Below are 16,779 nucleotides of genomic sequence, written 5' to 3'. Positions count from 1 at the left end.
AGGCAGCTGGCTCTTGTTAGGCCTAACCAGAGGTGAATTAGTCGTCCTACCCAGTGTAAGACCGAGGCCCAGTGAGCGTGCTGGAAGGCAACTGGCAGCCAGCATAAGACCGGGGCCCAGCATTCGTGCTGGAAGGCAGCTGGTTCTATGAGGGATTGGGAAGGAACGTCTCTCCCGACTCCAAATCTGGTGGGCAGTAGATGCCCTTCGGTGAGATAACATTGGGAAGCAAGACAACAGTAACCCAGGATAGACCTAAGGACTGGCAAAACAAAGACCTCCCATCATTGTTGAATTAAAAGCAAATGCTACCCCTGTGAAGGTAAAGCAGTACCCCATGAGTCAGGAGGCCCAGCAAGGAATCACGCCACATATACAGCGCCTCCTGAAGGTAGGGATTCTTAAAAAGTGCTGGTCCCCATGGAATACTCCCCTGCTGCCTGTGAAAAATCCCAGGGGAACGGACTTTAGACCCGTCCAAGATCCTCGTGAAGTCAACAAACAGATGAGTGACATTCATCCCACTGTCCCTAACCCATACACCCTCCTGAGCAGCTTGCCACCAGACTACATCTGGTATACAATCTTGGACTTAAAAGATGCCTTTTTCAGTTTGCCTCTGGCCCCCCAGAGCCGAGAGATCTTCACATTCGAATGGACTGACGAAGACAGTCAAACTGTAGGACAGCTGACCTGGACTCGCCTTCCACAGGGATTCAAAAACTCGCTGACGTTGTTCAACGAGGCTCTAGGCGAGGACCTCTGTGAGTACTGGACTAGCCACCCCGACGTTGTCCTATTGCAATATGTGGATGACCTCATGCTGGCCGCTACTACCAAGGAGGTATGCCTAGAGGCCACAGGCGACCTCCTTCAGACTTTGGGGACACTGGGGTACCGGGCGAGTGCAAAGAAGGCCCAAATTGCTAAACAGGAAGTCGTTTACTTGGGGTACAAAATAAAACAGGGGCAAAGATGGTTGACTCAGGCTATGAAAGAGACTATTTTACAGATCCCCGAGCCAACGACTCCTCGGCAAGTGAGGGAGTTCTTAGGGACTGTTGGGTACTGCAGGCTATGGATCCTGGGGTTTGCTGAAAAGGCCCGGCCTCTATATGAAGGAAGTAGAGAAAATAAGAACTGGACTTGGACTGAGCCAATGAGGCGGGCGTTTCAGGAACTCCGGCGGGCATTGCTAGAAGCCCCGGCCCTAGCTCTCCCTGACCCGGCTAAGCCATTTCAACTGTTTGTGGATGAAAAGCAGGGAGGGCGAAAGGGAGTCCTGACACAGCAATGGGGACCTTGGAGGCGGCCTGTGGCATACCTCTCTAAACGGCTGGGCCCGGTGGCTGCTGGATGGCCGCCCTGTCTCTGTATCATCGCAGCCGCTGCTCTCCTTGTCCATGACGCTGACAAGTTGACTTATGGACAGCACCTCCTGGTCTACACTCCCCATGCCATAAAGGGGATCCTCAAACAGCCACCGGGTAAGTGGATTTCTAACGCTCGCTTAACCCATTACCAAGCCCTGCTGTTAGGTGCTCCCCGGATACACTTTCAGACACCTTGTTTTCTAAATCCTGCTACTCTCTTGCCCATCCCAGAGGAGGATGGGCCTCTCCATGTCTGTGTTGAAGCATTGGCTGAGGTAACCGCCATACGAAGAGACCTCAGCGACATACCATTAAAGGACAGTGAGCTGATATGGTTCACAGATGGGAGCAGTTATATAAAGGATGGGCAGAGAAAAGTGGGGGCAGCCATAGTAGATGACGCTGGGAGGGTCGTCTGGGCCGAGGCTTTGCCTCCTGGAAGATCCGCCCAAAAAGCAGAATTGATAGCTGTGATAGAAGCATTAGAGAGGGCGAAAAGAAAAAAGATCACCATTTACACTGACAGCCGGTATGCATTCGGCACCGTGCATATTCAAGGCCCTATATATAAAGAATGGGGGTTCTTGATGGCAGAGGGAAAAAAGATTAAGAACCTACCTGAAATACGCAGACTCTTGGCAGCGGCCCACTTGCCCCGGGCGGTATCCATAGTACATGTCCCAGGACACCAGAAAGGAGAAGATGCCAGGGCCCGAGGCAACCATGCTGCCGATGCAGCAGCCCGCGAGGTGGCCGCTGGATACTGCCAAGCTCATGTGCTGGCTGTAGGATTACCACCGCTGGGGATGGGGACTCTCCCACCCCCAAGCCCCATATACTCCCCCTCCAATTTAAGCTGGATGCAGGATAATACCAACTGCCCTGCGGGCAAGGATGGATGGTATTGGGACCAGGATGACAACCTGTTGCTTCCTGCCGACCTGGGCAGACATCTCTGTACCCATTTACATCAAACCACCCATTTGGGAGAGAAAAAGACTTTGACACTTCTACAAGCAGCGCAGCTGCGGTTTCCCCGACAAAAGAAAACCATACAGGACATAGTCCGCACCTGCAAGGCCTGTCAGATGATGAGACCGGGAAAAGGACAGCACACGGGTGTAAGATACCGGGGGGAAAGGCCGGGACAGCATTGGGAGATAGATTTTACAGAGGTAAGGCCAGGCAAGTATGGCTATCGTTACCTGTTAGTTTTGGTTGATACATTTTCTGGGTGGGTAGAAGCTTACCCCACTAAAAAGGAGACAGCAATAATAGCGGCTAAGAAGCTCCTAGAAGAGATAATACCTAGGTTTGGGCTGCCGGCATCTATTGGCTCTGATAATGGACCTGCATTTGTGAGCAAAATTTTTAAAGGACTGGTCTCGGCCCTGGGGACCAAATGGAAGCTACATTGCTAGTACAGTCCCCAGAGCTCAGGACAAGTAGAAAGAATGAATCAGACCCTAAAAGAAACTTTAACAAAGCTGGCAATAGAGACTGGCAGGGACTGGGTAACCCTCCTTCCCTTTGCGCTTTTTCGGGCATGCAATACCCCCTATAAACTAGGTTTGACTCCCTTTGAAATCGTATATGGAAGTCCACCCCCCATTTGTTCAGTGTTTGAGGAAAAGACTAAACCATCTCTCTCACTACGCACGTTCCAACAAGAGATGCTGGCTTTAAGTAAAGTGCATAAACATATCTGGTCACTGATACGAGAAGTTCATGAGGGCCAGAGTAAAGGAACAATCCCGTCTCATCATATGGGCCCGGAAGATTGGGTCTGGGTTAAGAGACACCAGTCAAAAACCTTAGAGCCAAGATGGAAGGGCCCCTATGTTGTTCTCCTTACCACCCCCACTGCCCTAAAGGTGGACGAAACTGGACCCTGGGTGCACTGCAACCACGTGCGTCATGCCACCCCAGAGGAACAAGAAAAGGCCCAAAAAGAATGGAAGGTGACGCTGCATCCCACCAACCCCTTAAAAATGAAGCTCGTCCGCCAGCTGGCCCCAGACGAATCCCCCTGACTCTCCTGTTGGTGGCCCTCCTTCTCCACTCCGGAACTGCTGGTGCTAACCCACATCAACCTGCTAAGATCACCTGGACACTTCGTAATGGACTAACCCATGAGGTACTCAATTCGACTACTGGAATCCCCCCAATACTTGGTGGCCAGATTTATTCTTCAACCTTGGACCTTTGTAAAAGGGACATATCAGTACAGTTCAAGTGATGATGCTGAGACAACAATATCAGGCAATGTCTCAGAATGAAGAGAAGGATTCCTCTCCATGATCAAAGGACAGGGGGGAATGTTGGGACCTACCAAATGCCATGATAGGCTTCAGGGACTAAGGTAGGACTCACGGGAAAAGCTGAGTCATTGCCCAGTGAGGTCATCCCCACGGATGCCAGGACTTGTCTAATCAGCATACTCGCTGTAACCTGGTTTGAGTTTATCAGGATGTAAAAGACATCCCCCTGCAGCCAATAGCCAATTAGTAAATACCAGGAAACCCCTGCAGCCAATAAAGATTAGCCAATTAGTAAATACTAGGAAACTCCTGCAGCCAATCAGCCCTTGCCAACTCTCTGTCTTTGTTCTAAATCCTATAAATACTGCTGTAAATCTGGGCTCGGGGCTCTTGCTCCACTCCACTGCGTTGGATGTGGCAGGAGCCCTAGCTTGAGCTAGAAATAAAACCCCTTCATGCTTTTGCATTGCTGTGGATGTCTTATTCTCTCAGTTTTGGGGACTCGGACTCTGGGCATAACAGTCCATAGTTTCTGTTCTTTCAGTTTTGTACTGCATATGAAATCATTTCAACACAGAAAAGGTATTCATTAAGGTTTCTGTAATAATTTATATTATTTTAGCAAAATAATTTCACTAATTATTAATGTAATTTTAGCAATTATGTTAATTTGACATGAAACTAAGGCGTTCAACTATCTTGGTTTTCCTAGGACATTGGAGGTTTCAGTCCTAAAATTTCACATCTGAGAAATCCCTCAGTCTGGAACAAATCAAGATGGTTCATTGTTCTAAACAGCTCACATTCCTAAGTTTATGGTACTTTTGCAATTTTAGTCCTGCTATACCCTTGCACATACACCAAATAATGTCTTTATGCCTAACTGAATCAAGAATCCCATTTCCACTTAATTTAATTGCTGCATAGCCCTTGTCAGTCATCTAGCCCAATCTCCTTATTTTACACATTAGAAAACTGAGTCTTATAAAGGGATTGTGCCAGGCTATTGACAAAGCTTACTCTATAAAGCTAGACTATATACTGGTTGAAGGCAGAGACCAGATGGTCATCTCCTAGCCCAGCACTCAGCATGTAATAGGTACTCAGTAAACATTTTTTGAATGGATGAATTGACTCAATTAATAAATTAATGTCTTTATATAATTAGAGCAAATTAGATCATGAGCTTTTTCTTCATATTATTAAAATGTCTTTGAAACTGTAATGCTTTATGGCTGTGTAATTCTACCAATCTTCTGTTGGTGAGAAATAAGGCCTTATCAGTTATTTTCTACAGCAGATGTTGTAGTAAACTTACTCATTAGAAATGCCTATTTTGGTTACTGAACTATGGATGCATAAACTATAGTTTGAAGCATCAATTTAATATATTCAATTTTTTTCTATTTCCATTGCTATTTATGTTTGGGCAGCCAGACCTTACTAATAAATTAAGGTTTATTTTGGTTTTTCACTCTTATAAAGATTTTAATTTATATGTTTGTTTTCAATTATTTGCTCTCCATTCTGATTTTTCTTTTGCCTGTATGATAATAGATAATATAAAGTAACATAAATTAAGTACTTACTCTGTGCCAGGTAATACACCTACTAAAGATGCAATATACTGTAATAGTTACAAGTTGCTGCTGCTGCTAAGTCGCTTCAGTCATGTATGACTCAGTGCAACCCCATAGATGGCAGCCCACCAGGCTCCCCCATCCCTAGGATTCTCCAGGCAAGAATAATGGAGTGAGTTGCCATTTCCCTCTCCAGGGCATCAAAGTGAAAAGTGAATGTGAAGTCGCTCAGTTGTGTCTGACTCTTTTCAACCCCATGGACTGCAGCCTACCAGGCTCCTCCGCCGTGGGATTTTCCAGGCAAGAGTATTGGAGTGGGTTGCCATTGCCTTCTCCAAGTTACAAGTTAGGGCCTTTTATTTATGTTACTAGGGTTTATATTCCAGCACAGCATAGCTGTGTGGATTTAAACAAGTTATTTAAATTCTCTTTGTTTGTCCTTGCATCTATATGGTGGGGTTTGTGAGGATTAAAAAATGTTTATGTTCCTAACATATGTTGTTACTCTTGTTTAGTCTCTACGTCATGTCCGACTCTTTGCGACACCATGAACTGCAGCATGCCAGGCTTCCCTCTCCTTCACTGTCTCACTGAGTTTGCTCAAACTCATGTCCATTGAGTCAGTGATACCATCTAACCATCTCATCCTCTGTTGTTCTTCTCCTCTTGCCTTCAATCTTTCCCAGCATCAGGATCTTTTCCAATAAGTTGGTTCTTTGCATCAGATGGCCAGAGTATTGGAGGTTCAGCGTCAGCCCTTCCAATGAACATTCAGGGTTGATTTCCTTTAGGATTGACTGCTTTGATCTCTTTGCTGTCCAAGGGACTCTCAAGAGTCTTTTCCAACACCACAGTTCAAAAGCATCAATTCTCAGTGCTCAGTCTTCTTCATGGTCCAACTCTCACATTCATACATGACTACTGGTAAAACCATAGCTTTGGCAATACAGACCTTTGTCTACAAAGTGCTGTCTCTGCTTTTTAATACACTGTCTAGGTTTGTCATAGATTTTCTTCCTGTGGACCATCAGTCAGGACATGACTAACTCAGGTTCATACAGCAAGGACAAGGCCATCATTATAGCAAACAAAATGCACTGTAATACATCTGTTCAGTTCAGTTCAGTTCAGTCGCTCAGTTGTGTCCGACTCTTTGCGACCCCATGAACCGCAGCACACCAGGCCTCCCTGTCCATCACCAACTCAGAGTTCACTCATTCTCAACGTCCATCAAGTCAGTGATGCCATCCAGCCATCTCATACATCTGTTAGGGCTTTCTAATTCTCACTTCCTCTTTTTCTATTATGAATTATTTTAATTGAAGTGTAGTTGATGTGCAATAGTCTATGCTATGGATACACAATATAGTGATTCACACTTTTTAAGGGTTATATTCCATTTAAGGTTATTATAAAATACTGGCCATGTTCTCCTCTCTTCTTATGCTTCCTGCTAGGTGACTTAGTGGTAAAGAATGCAGGAGACACAAGAAATGCAGGTTTGATCCCTGAGTTGGGAAGATCCCCTGGAGGACGAAATGGTAGCCCACTCCACTACTCTTGCCTGGAAAATCCCATGGACAGAGGAATCTTGCAGGCTACAGTCCATAAGGTCGCAAAAAGTCGGACACAACTGATATTATAAAATATTGGCTGTATTCTGCTCTCACTTCCTCTTAAAACTGTTCTTGGGGGATGGCTAACCTCATTACCATCACTCTGTTGCCTTCCGAAAGTTCCCAGAGACTTAAAGCAGGGAGAGGTGACCGTCAGCTGCCCCCACAGCAGCTTGTACTCCTGCTTTCATTAATATCCTTTTTCTTTCAGTAACCATAAGACTTTAAAGAAGTTCAGAATATTTCCTCATAGGAAAACTGCATGGGAATTCAGTGCCCCATTACCATAAATTTAGTATCTACATTTACTTTTAGTCCTAAGGGTCTACCAGGCTATAAAAGAAAGATCATCACGCAAAGGAGACACAGAAGTTTTATACATATCCTGCAGAAATACAGAAGCTCTTGGAATTTCCCTCCACTTCATTCAATACCTTCCTCTGTCAAGTGTGTCTGCATTTTTGACTGCACTTCATTTTATAATAAAGATGCTCACATTTTACATCTCAGAGCATGTTAACAGTTTCATCTGAGTAAAGGATTGCCTGTATTTCCTTTTCATGGACAACTGAGTACTTGCCTACCAGGCTAATCATCTGTTGCAATCATTATTCTCTGAAATTTGATTCACATTGTACCCTTGAGTCTGTATCTAGCCCAAACCTTGCACCATACACTGTCTTTTGGAAAAGGGCCTTAGCTTTTGAGCTTTGTGACTTTGGGAGAAGAAAAAGGCACAGAGAGACATGTGATATATAAGTGGCGACTTAGGCTGGTCACTTGAATTGAATCTATATTGAAGTTCTGTTCAGCAAGTACTGTAGGATTGAAGGCTGAAAAGAACCTTAGAGATAACTTGGCTCAACCTTTTCATTTCACAGATGAGCAAGCTCATGTCTTAAGAATGCTAACATTTCCATGAACTTAAGCACATCTGGGAAGTTTGGGTAGATTTAAATCCTTGTCCAAGGTCACACTGCTGGTTAACAGGCAAACTTAAGCCTAAAATCTGTCTCTGATTTTTAGATCAGGAATCATTCTCAAGTAGTATTAATAGTAATATAACTTAGACTTGGATCCTCAGGCTTCCCAGAATTTTGTGGTTATACTCTCAGGAGTCTGCTAGGTTGCTGTAAGAAAATTTTACTTGTTTGCATTCTAGTAATAATCTGAAAAGTTACTGTCAATATAAGCATATTCTGAATCACTGAATGGCATCCTTATAAATGAATGAAGAAAAATGCCATCGAGTGCCAGTATCTGTTTTTGTGTTTATGACTGTGTTGATTACAGTACCACTTTGTATCAGAACTGATGAGAGAAAATGGGTGGTTCTGATGTAAAAATGATGTCTTCTTACTAGGTAAAAGGCACATGATGTCTCAGCAAATTCCAAGAAAGAAGATTCCTGAGAAATTTCATGAGTTAAAAGTGAAGGGAGAGAAAAAAAAAGGGATAAGAATCAGCCCACAACATGGAGTAGTCTAAACTAGAGAGAGACAGGATGAGCACCATGTCCACACTTTAGAGGTGACTTAATTTTAGAAAAACAATGGGGAAAAATTCAACTCTTACATGAAATTGATGGTTGAATTTAAGTTTAACTGGTTTGGTAAGTTGTTTTTTTTTTTTTTTTTTCCTAAACAGCTGTATTCGGTTATAATAATTGCTTGTATGAGTTGAATTGTATCTCTTCTCGTATGTTGAAGTTCTAATCCAGGACCTCAGAAAATGACTTTCTTTGGAAATAAGATCATTGCAGATGTAATTAGTTAAGATTAGTTATGCTGGAGTAGGGTGGACCTCTAATCCAAAACAACTGAGTCCTATAAAATGGAAAAATTTGGACATCCATGCTCATGAGGAGCACACTCAATGAAAACAAAGGCAGAGATTAGGGTGAGGCTTCTACAAGCCAAGAGACACCAGTGTTTGCCAGCAAGCCACAGAAGGTAGTGGAAAGTCACAAAACAGATTGTCCCTCACAGACCTCAGAAGAAACTAGCCCTACTGTCACCGTGATCATGAACTTTTAGCTTTCAGAACTATCAGAAAATAAATTTCTGTTGTTTAAACCAGTTTATGGTACTTAGTTATAGCAGCACTGGAAATGGTGACCACTCCAGTATTCTTGCCTGGAGAATCCTGGTGGGCTGCTGTCTATGGGGTCGCACAGAGTCGGACACAACTGAAGCAACTTAGCAGCAGCAGCAAACTGAAACAATTGCCATATGATAAACTCACTTATTTATATTGTTGAATTTTGACCTCTGTATACACCTATGAAACCATCATCACAATGGAGATAATGAAGAGATTCATCACCCTCAAGGGGTTCTTTGTGTCTTCCTGTATTTTATTCCTTCCGACCCTCTGTGCCCCTCCTTGCTGCCCAAATCTAGATTCAGCAAAATCTTCTTTCTCTAAGTTCATTTATACTTTCCAGAATTTCTTTCACTCAGCATAATTATTTTGAGATTCATCCACGTTGTTTTGTGTTTTTGTAGTCTGTTATTTATTGCTGAGTAGAACTCCGTTGTATATATATCACAATATGTTTATTCACTCACCTGTTAATGGACATTTAAATTGCTTCCAGTTTTTGCCTCTTACATATAACACTACTCTGAGTATTTATGTTCAAGTCTTTATCTGGATATATGCTTTTATTTCTCTGAGTAAATACCCAAGCATGAAATGACTGTATCATATGGTACATGGGCTTTTTTTTTTTTTTTTTTACTTTTTAAGAAAGTGCCAGACTGTTTTCCAAAGTGATGGTACCATTTTTTTAATTCCCAGAACAGTGTGTAATTGTGGCAGTAAGCCTACATATTAACAAATCTTGAAGGTGATTGTTTTCAAGGGGTAGGGACTTTTAGATGATCTCAGAAGCCACCCTGCCTATTACCTTATGCCAGTCTTGAGTCACATACTTAGATCTGTTTGGTTTTGAAATGTACAACCTATGATTTATAAATTGGTTTAGAACTGGCTATTCAAATATATGAACAGAGACATTACTTTGTCAACAAAGGTCTGTATAGTCAAGGCTATGGTTTTTCCATTGGTCATGTATGGATGTGAGAGTTGGACTGTGAAGAAGGCTGAGCGCCAAAGAATTGATGCTTTTGAACTGTGGTGTTGGAAAAGACTCTTGAGAGTCCCTTGGACTGCAAGGAGATTCAACCAGTCCATCCTAAAGGAGATCAGTCCTGGGTATTCATTGGAAGGACTGATGTTGAAGCTGAAACTCCAATACTTTGGCCACCTGATGCAAAGAGCTGACTCATTTGAAAAGACCCTGATGCTGGGAAAGATTGAGGGCAGGAGGAGAAGGGGACGACAGAGGATGAGATGGTTGGATGGCATCACCAACTCAATAGACATGAGTTTGGGTAAACTCTAGGAATTGGTGATAGACAGAGGCCTGGTGTGCTGCAGTTCATGGGGGTCACAAAGAGTCCGACATGACTGAGCAACTGAACAAATTCAAATATATTAGTCAAATATTACTTGTATAGAAATCTCTAAAACGTCCCGGACGACAGTCAGAAGATATGAGTGTGCCATTGACTAGTCATGTCCCTCTCAGTGTGCCAACCACTGGTTTAAATGTGCCCCCTGGAAAGTCCATCCTGAGTGCTGTTTTTCTGAATCAAGTCAAACTGTTCAATGAAGCACTTTGCAATTTGTGGAATATGTCAGCCTTTTTTTTTCTTGTGCCAGGAGATTGGAAAATTTTCTGAGACATGGGGCTTCTAGCATGAGGTTCCCATAGACCATGACCTCAGGCACAGGCATGAGGTTGTTGTTAATTGTTCAGTCACTAAGTTGTGTCCAACTCTTTGTGACCCCATGAACTGCAGCATGCCAGGCTTCCCTGTCCTTCACTCTCTCCTGGAGTTTGCTTAAACTCATTTCCATTGAGTAAGTGATTCCATCCAACCATCTCATCCTCTGTTGTCCCCTTTTCCTCCTGTTCTCAATCTTTCCCAGCATCAGAGTCTCTTTCAGTGAGTTGGCTGTTTGCATCAGGTGGCCAAAGTATTGGAGCTTAAGCATCAGTCCTTCCAATGAATATTCAGGGTTGATTTCCTTTAGGATTGACTGCTTTGATCTCCTTGCTGTCCAAGGGACTCTCAAGAGTCTTCTCCAGCACCACATTTTGAAAGCATCAATTCTTCAGCATCAGCCATTTTTATGATCCAGGTCTCATGATCAACTCTTTTATGATCCATACATGACTACTGGAAAAATCATAGACTTGACTAGAAGGACCTTTGTCAGCAAAGGAACAGAGCAGCTAGGGAATATTCCAAAATGCCCCTTTCTGGTGGAAGCAACATTGTCATTTGCCCATCACTTGATACCTACCACACTATAGACTGGAAACCAGAAAGTGTACACAGCTCTGCCTAATGATGTTGCCATTGTCCTTGCCAGAAGATCTGAGCCCCCAGCCTCTGGGCTGCCCTTTCATGTAGCTCACTTTTATGTGTGTGTGTTGTTGATTGAACCCAGGCCCTGTATAGGGCAGGAGGAGAGCCAGAAAGGGGTTGAAGTAAGTGCTGGGTGGGCCAACTCATAATACATGTCATCAGTACACACTGAAGTTGAGCAGGACCTCTATTTAATCTTTTCCTGTCACTGTTCCTTGATGTTGATGGGACCCTGTTGAACAGTCACTCATCAAACAGGCTCCCATGGCTCTGTATATCAAACCTAGAAAACCACCAAATTAGATTATTTCTAAGATCTCTCCAGTTGTAAAATTCCTTGATTCTATGCATTTCCAAGGTTAAAGTGGAGAAGTTTAAATAAGTATTTTTCTACTGGACTCAGCTAGTTCCAGTATATTCTCTATAATTATCAGTATTAAGTATATTGAAGCCATGGCGTATGGCTTCATTTACATTTGGTTGATTCCTTCAGTTAGATATATCTGTACAAGAACAGCCAGTTTACACAAAAGGAAAGGAAAAGGAGTGCAAGGGAAAGAAAGGTGAATATCTGACGAAGATATATAGTTTGTTTGTTTGTTTTTCAGAAGGACATATTCTGGGCTTTTCAAGGGAAGAATTTTACCTTTGCTAGTACTTGCAGATGCAGTCATAGGAAAACTGCTTATAGTGTTAGGCACAGGTTCAGACCTACAGATTCCAAGTACAAAGTTCCAAAAATGAGAAGAGAGAACAAGCAAAGTTAAGCCACCGTAAATTATACAAAGTTCTGTTTACAAAATCTTTTATTCCCTAATATCTTTCAATTACCAGAAAATAACTATTCTGATTATTTTCAAGACCCTCAAAGACAATAGATGTCGGTGACGTACCACATGATGAGGCATGACATGTCCATCAACTGTATGATTACATGGAATGTTCTTTGTCTTTGTGTCTAAAGGCTTGGTTTCTGATTCAGCCCCCTTAGAAGCTTTAGTCAACTTATCCATAAGATGGGAATAATAATAGTAATGGTGTTAGGTTATTACAAGCATTAGATGGGCTAATGATGAGCACATTGCCTGAGACTTGAGGAATGTTGTCTAGACAGTCACTGGGGCACTTACTTTGACCTTTGCTCCTTTGGAAGCTCAGCTGGTGTTGGCAGTCAAGCAGCAATTTGGGGAGGTTGCTGGTCAGGAGAGGAAATGTGGCTCCACCAACTGATCTTCTAGAGGAGAGAGATGTGATACTCATGAATGTTCAATCAAGCCCCAAGTCCTACACCATCATCAAGATGAAGAGACAGATCCCTTCCTTCCTTGGAACCTTCTTTACCTCTTTAGTGAAAGTGAAGTCACTCAGTTGTGTCCGACTTTTTGCAACCCCATGGACTGTGGCCCACCAGGCTCCTCCCTCAATGGGATTCTCCAGGCAAGAGTACTGGAGTGGGTTGCCATTTCCTTCTCCAGGGGATCTTCCCGATGCAGGGATCAAACCTGGGTCTCCTGCATTCCAGGTAGACACTTTAACCTCTGAGCTACCAGGGAAAGATTGCCTTTAAAGTTTATTTCAGACTGATTTCATCTATACATGATTCAGCAAACATTGATGAACAATGACTGGAGGCAAATGATCATGGCCCATGAACTGGAGAACTTGTCAAACATGGACACTAATTTAGCAAATATTTGTTGAGCTTCTCCTATGTTTAGGGGTTGTTTTGGCTCTGAGCTTTAGGTAGGCCCTAGGGGATCGGATGTAAGCTGTGGTGGTGACTTGGGAGAATGATGTTAAGATTGACTCTACCCCTATATATGTGGGAAAACCAGGGGTAAGGTGGCCAACTGTTGAGTTTGCCTGCAAAAGTTTACTGGTGCAGAAAACTTTTCTTTTTTAAAGGGAGACTGATTTCCCAGGATGTAATATTTTGATGCCTAAAATCAGTAAAGTCAGGCTAGACCAGAGTAAGCTGATCATTCCTGCAGGTTTTATATCCACTATTAGGCAGCCTCTCTACATTTGAGGAATTTAACTCCCTGAATTTAAAATGAGAAACTGCATTGGGTTGTAGCTGTGATGTGATCCAAAGTGGTCTGAAATGGATTCAGAAGGGTAGCTGAGATTCTGGTCCTAGCTCTTGGTATTGTGATGACCCTTGACAAATTTATTCTCTCTCCAAACCTTAGCTCCCTCATCTATAGAAAAAATTGTCATTTAGATATCTACCCTATATGTGTTTGAATAGGTTAAATGAGATAGTACACATGTATAGCACGGAAAGGAAATAAAATATTTTAGGAATTTTCTATCTTCAATTAATGAAACATACTTTACTGGCTTAAAAATAAGAAGTTTCATATACATGTGCTTGTCTTCCATCATTTGTGCTTGTGTATTGCTCTGGAAATTCTCTTTAAATGTTTTCACTAGTTACTAACAAAACTTCCCAAGTGCAAGTGAGATCTTTTTATGTCTTGGGTATCTCCTGAAAGCTTCTAGAACATAACATGATAAAATTTTGGGAACGCAAAGTACTGAGGTTAGTTTGTAATGCCCTAGGGATAAAATATGCAGCAAATACTCTGTTTATTTTTTATAATTACTTTTTAAAATGTAGGTCTACCATGATGAATGTTATTTTTATATAGATCAAAGGAGGTAGCTCAGATCATATGCTTCTGAAGCCTCCTCCCTTACCTAAATTATTGTGTCTTAATCCCATTATCTGAATGTGCATTAATCCCATTTCCTTGCCATGTGCAAATTTAGTGGAAAGGAAAAGTGACAAAGACAGGATAGATATATACATTTTGCCATGCAAACTAGGCAGAAATCTTTCTGTGCCATGAGCCTGAGAAATACAGTTAAAATGTCAAAAAAAAAAAAAAAAGAAAAAGAAAAAGAAACAGCAGATCCAAAATGGAGTTGCTTGTGCTAAGCCCCATGTCAGCAAACCAAGACATCGTACTTAACATAATTGCAATTTTGACCTCTCCCAGGAATGTGACCTTTAATCAGTCAATCTGGAATTACCTGGTCAGTATTACTGAGGTAATCTGCCTGAAAGCCCTCTGCCTTTCCCCAAAGGAAGTGACTTCACCTGAAACAATCCATGCTTTGCTAGAATAGCTTCCTTGTCCTGCCTCCTTCTGCCTATAAATTTTCCATTTTGTGCAGATCTTTGGAGCCCTTTCTATTGCTGAGATGGGATGCTGCCTAATTCATGAATCATGAAATAAAGCAAATTAGATCTTCAGATTCATTCAGTTGAATTTTTTTTTTTAACAAATTTAGTGGCCATGGTGGAATTGAAGGAGACTCCCAATGGGGCTTCTCTGGTGGCTCAGATGGTAAAGAATCTGCCTGCAATGCGGGAGACCCAGGTTCAATCCGTGGGTCAGGAAGATCCCCTGGAGAAGGGAATGGCAACCCACTCTAGTATTCTTGCCTGGAGAATCTCATGGACAGAGGAGCCTGGTGGGCCACAGTACATGGGGTTGCAAAGAGTCAGACATGACTGAGCAGCTAACACTTCCAATGGTTTCAGGGAAAATGAGAAATAGAGGCCTGGTACCTGGAAAATCTTCTGAGTTCTCTTTTTCTCCATTTCTGAGGGCTGAGGGTAATTTCCTTTGGTTCTGAGCTCTGTTCTCTTTGTGTTGAGCTCCTGATCTAATTGGCTTTCCAGTCCAGGGTAGGTCAGCGTGAGCAAGCAAATGGCTCCATCTAGAACGCAAGCCTTTGGTTCAGTTCACAATTCCCCTTTTGACTGGAACACCACAATCTTTGTTTCTGTCTCTAGATCCACAGTGGGAACCGCTAGCAGTTTAGTCTGCAGCCCCCACCACCACCCCAGCCACTACCACCACCAGCCTTTGTTGTGCAAATGGTTTGTTGTACAAACCAGTCCTGCAGACCCCATTCTTTGGGATTCACTGGTTCACTTCTTTATCTAGCCCCCAGTTTCATGGGAATTGCTGTTGATATACACAGGACTTTCTGTTGGCCATTCCACAGTAACATTGATAATGCTACATGAAGTAGAAACTACTGCTAATCAGGATCTCAGAAAGTCACAGAAATGTACATAAGTCAAGCGTTTAAAAGCCTTTAGAGTGCTCATCACCTAACACACCTGTGTTACATTAAGTTGGTCACAGAATGGGTTAGATTGACACTAACCTGTCAATCTCAAGAAAATTTCTGTGCAACAAGGTACACTGAAAAACATTACACAATTCCCAACCCAGAGGCACATCCCTGTTAGGTATAGTTTGGCTCCGAAAGACTCAGAAGTTTAGCTAAAATAAACAAATAGAATAACAGTAATAAAATGGGATACTTAAGTTCCAAAAAAGTTGAGCATGCTGTCTCTGGTACACCTGCTTATTTTATGTCTTGGAACTATGGTCCCAGAAGTTATAAATATCTGCAAAAATGGCAAAATCTTACTAAAAACAGTCTAGAATTACAATGGCCATTGTGGCGAATGTTCCAATTAGACAAGATCGGTCATTTAAAAAGTGTAGTTGAAAGCAAGCATTCCTGAATGGGATCCTAACAGAATGGGATACCTATTTAAGTTGGTGTGCACAGGCATCCAAAAGTCTTCCAGATTCCAGAATAGCCTCACCAAAAAATGTGCTGCGAAACACTAGTAGAAAATTAAAGACCCAAGAGGTACCTAAAATAGAGAAAATAGATCTGACATGACTCCTATTGCTTCCCCTCTATCCTTTACCAATGTACTCTGCTGGTGCACATATTGGTAGGACCTGATGATGCCAAAAAGTAGATATGGGAAGCAGAAAGACACAATGCCAACAATGAGATCCTCAGCCATCAACATGTTCCCTCATGAACCAAAAAATAAAGCTCATGAAGTAGCAACCAATCTTTTAAAAGCCATTCCTAGTCTTCTCTGCCCATGTAGGTTGGTGTATTATTCAAAGATGCAAACAAAACAAAAATGATTCTGTTGCAATTTTTAAAGCCTGTCTGGAAGTGCTTTACCTAAGGCATTCCAGTTTTCATTCAATAAATGAAGTCACTCCACCTGCTCTGGGCTTCCCAGGTGGTGCTAATGATAAAGAATCTGCCTGCTAGTGCAGGAGATGCAGGAGATGCTGGTTCGATCCCTGGGTCAGGAAGATTCCCTGGCGGCAGGAATGCCCACCCACTTCAGTATTCTTGTTTGGAAAATCCCATAGACAGAGGAGCCTGGTGGACTACAGTCTATAGGTCCACAAAGAGTTGGACCTGACTGACTGCCTGAGCATAACCTGCTCTAGCTGTCCTTTTTGTAAATAAATTATCTCCTAAGATAAGTGGACTGATAAAAGGGCAGACAATAGGATGGGAGACTATTGGTTTGACTGAATTCATGATCATTGCTGTGCACTTTGAAAGTATTTTGGAACAAGACCACAAGCAAAAGTCGGCTAAGCTGTTGACCTTACAACTACAACAGCTTCAAGTCCTGGCAGCTAAAATAACACCTG

This window comes from Oryx dammah, unplaced genomic scaffold, assembly GCF_014754425.2.
Source record: "Oryx dammah isolate SB20612 unplaced genomic scaffold, SCBI_Odam_1.1 HiC_scaffold_9, whole genome shotgun sequence".
NCBI classification, from domain to species: domain Eukaryota; kingdom Metazoa; phylum Chordata; class Mammalia; order Artiodactyla; family Bovidae; genus Oryx; species Oryx dammah.
The sequence above is the reverse complement of the archived record's forward strand: the minus strand, read 5'-3'. Positions refer to the sequence as shown.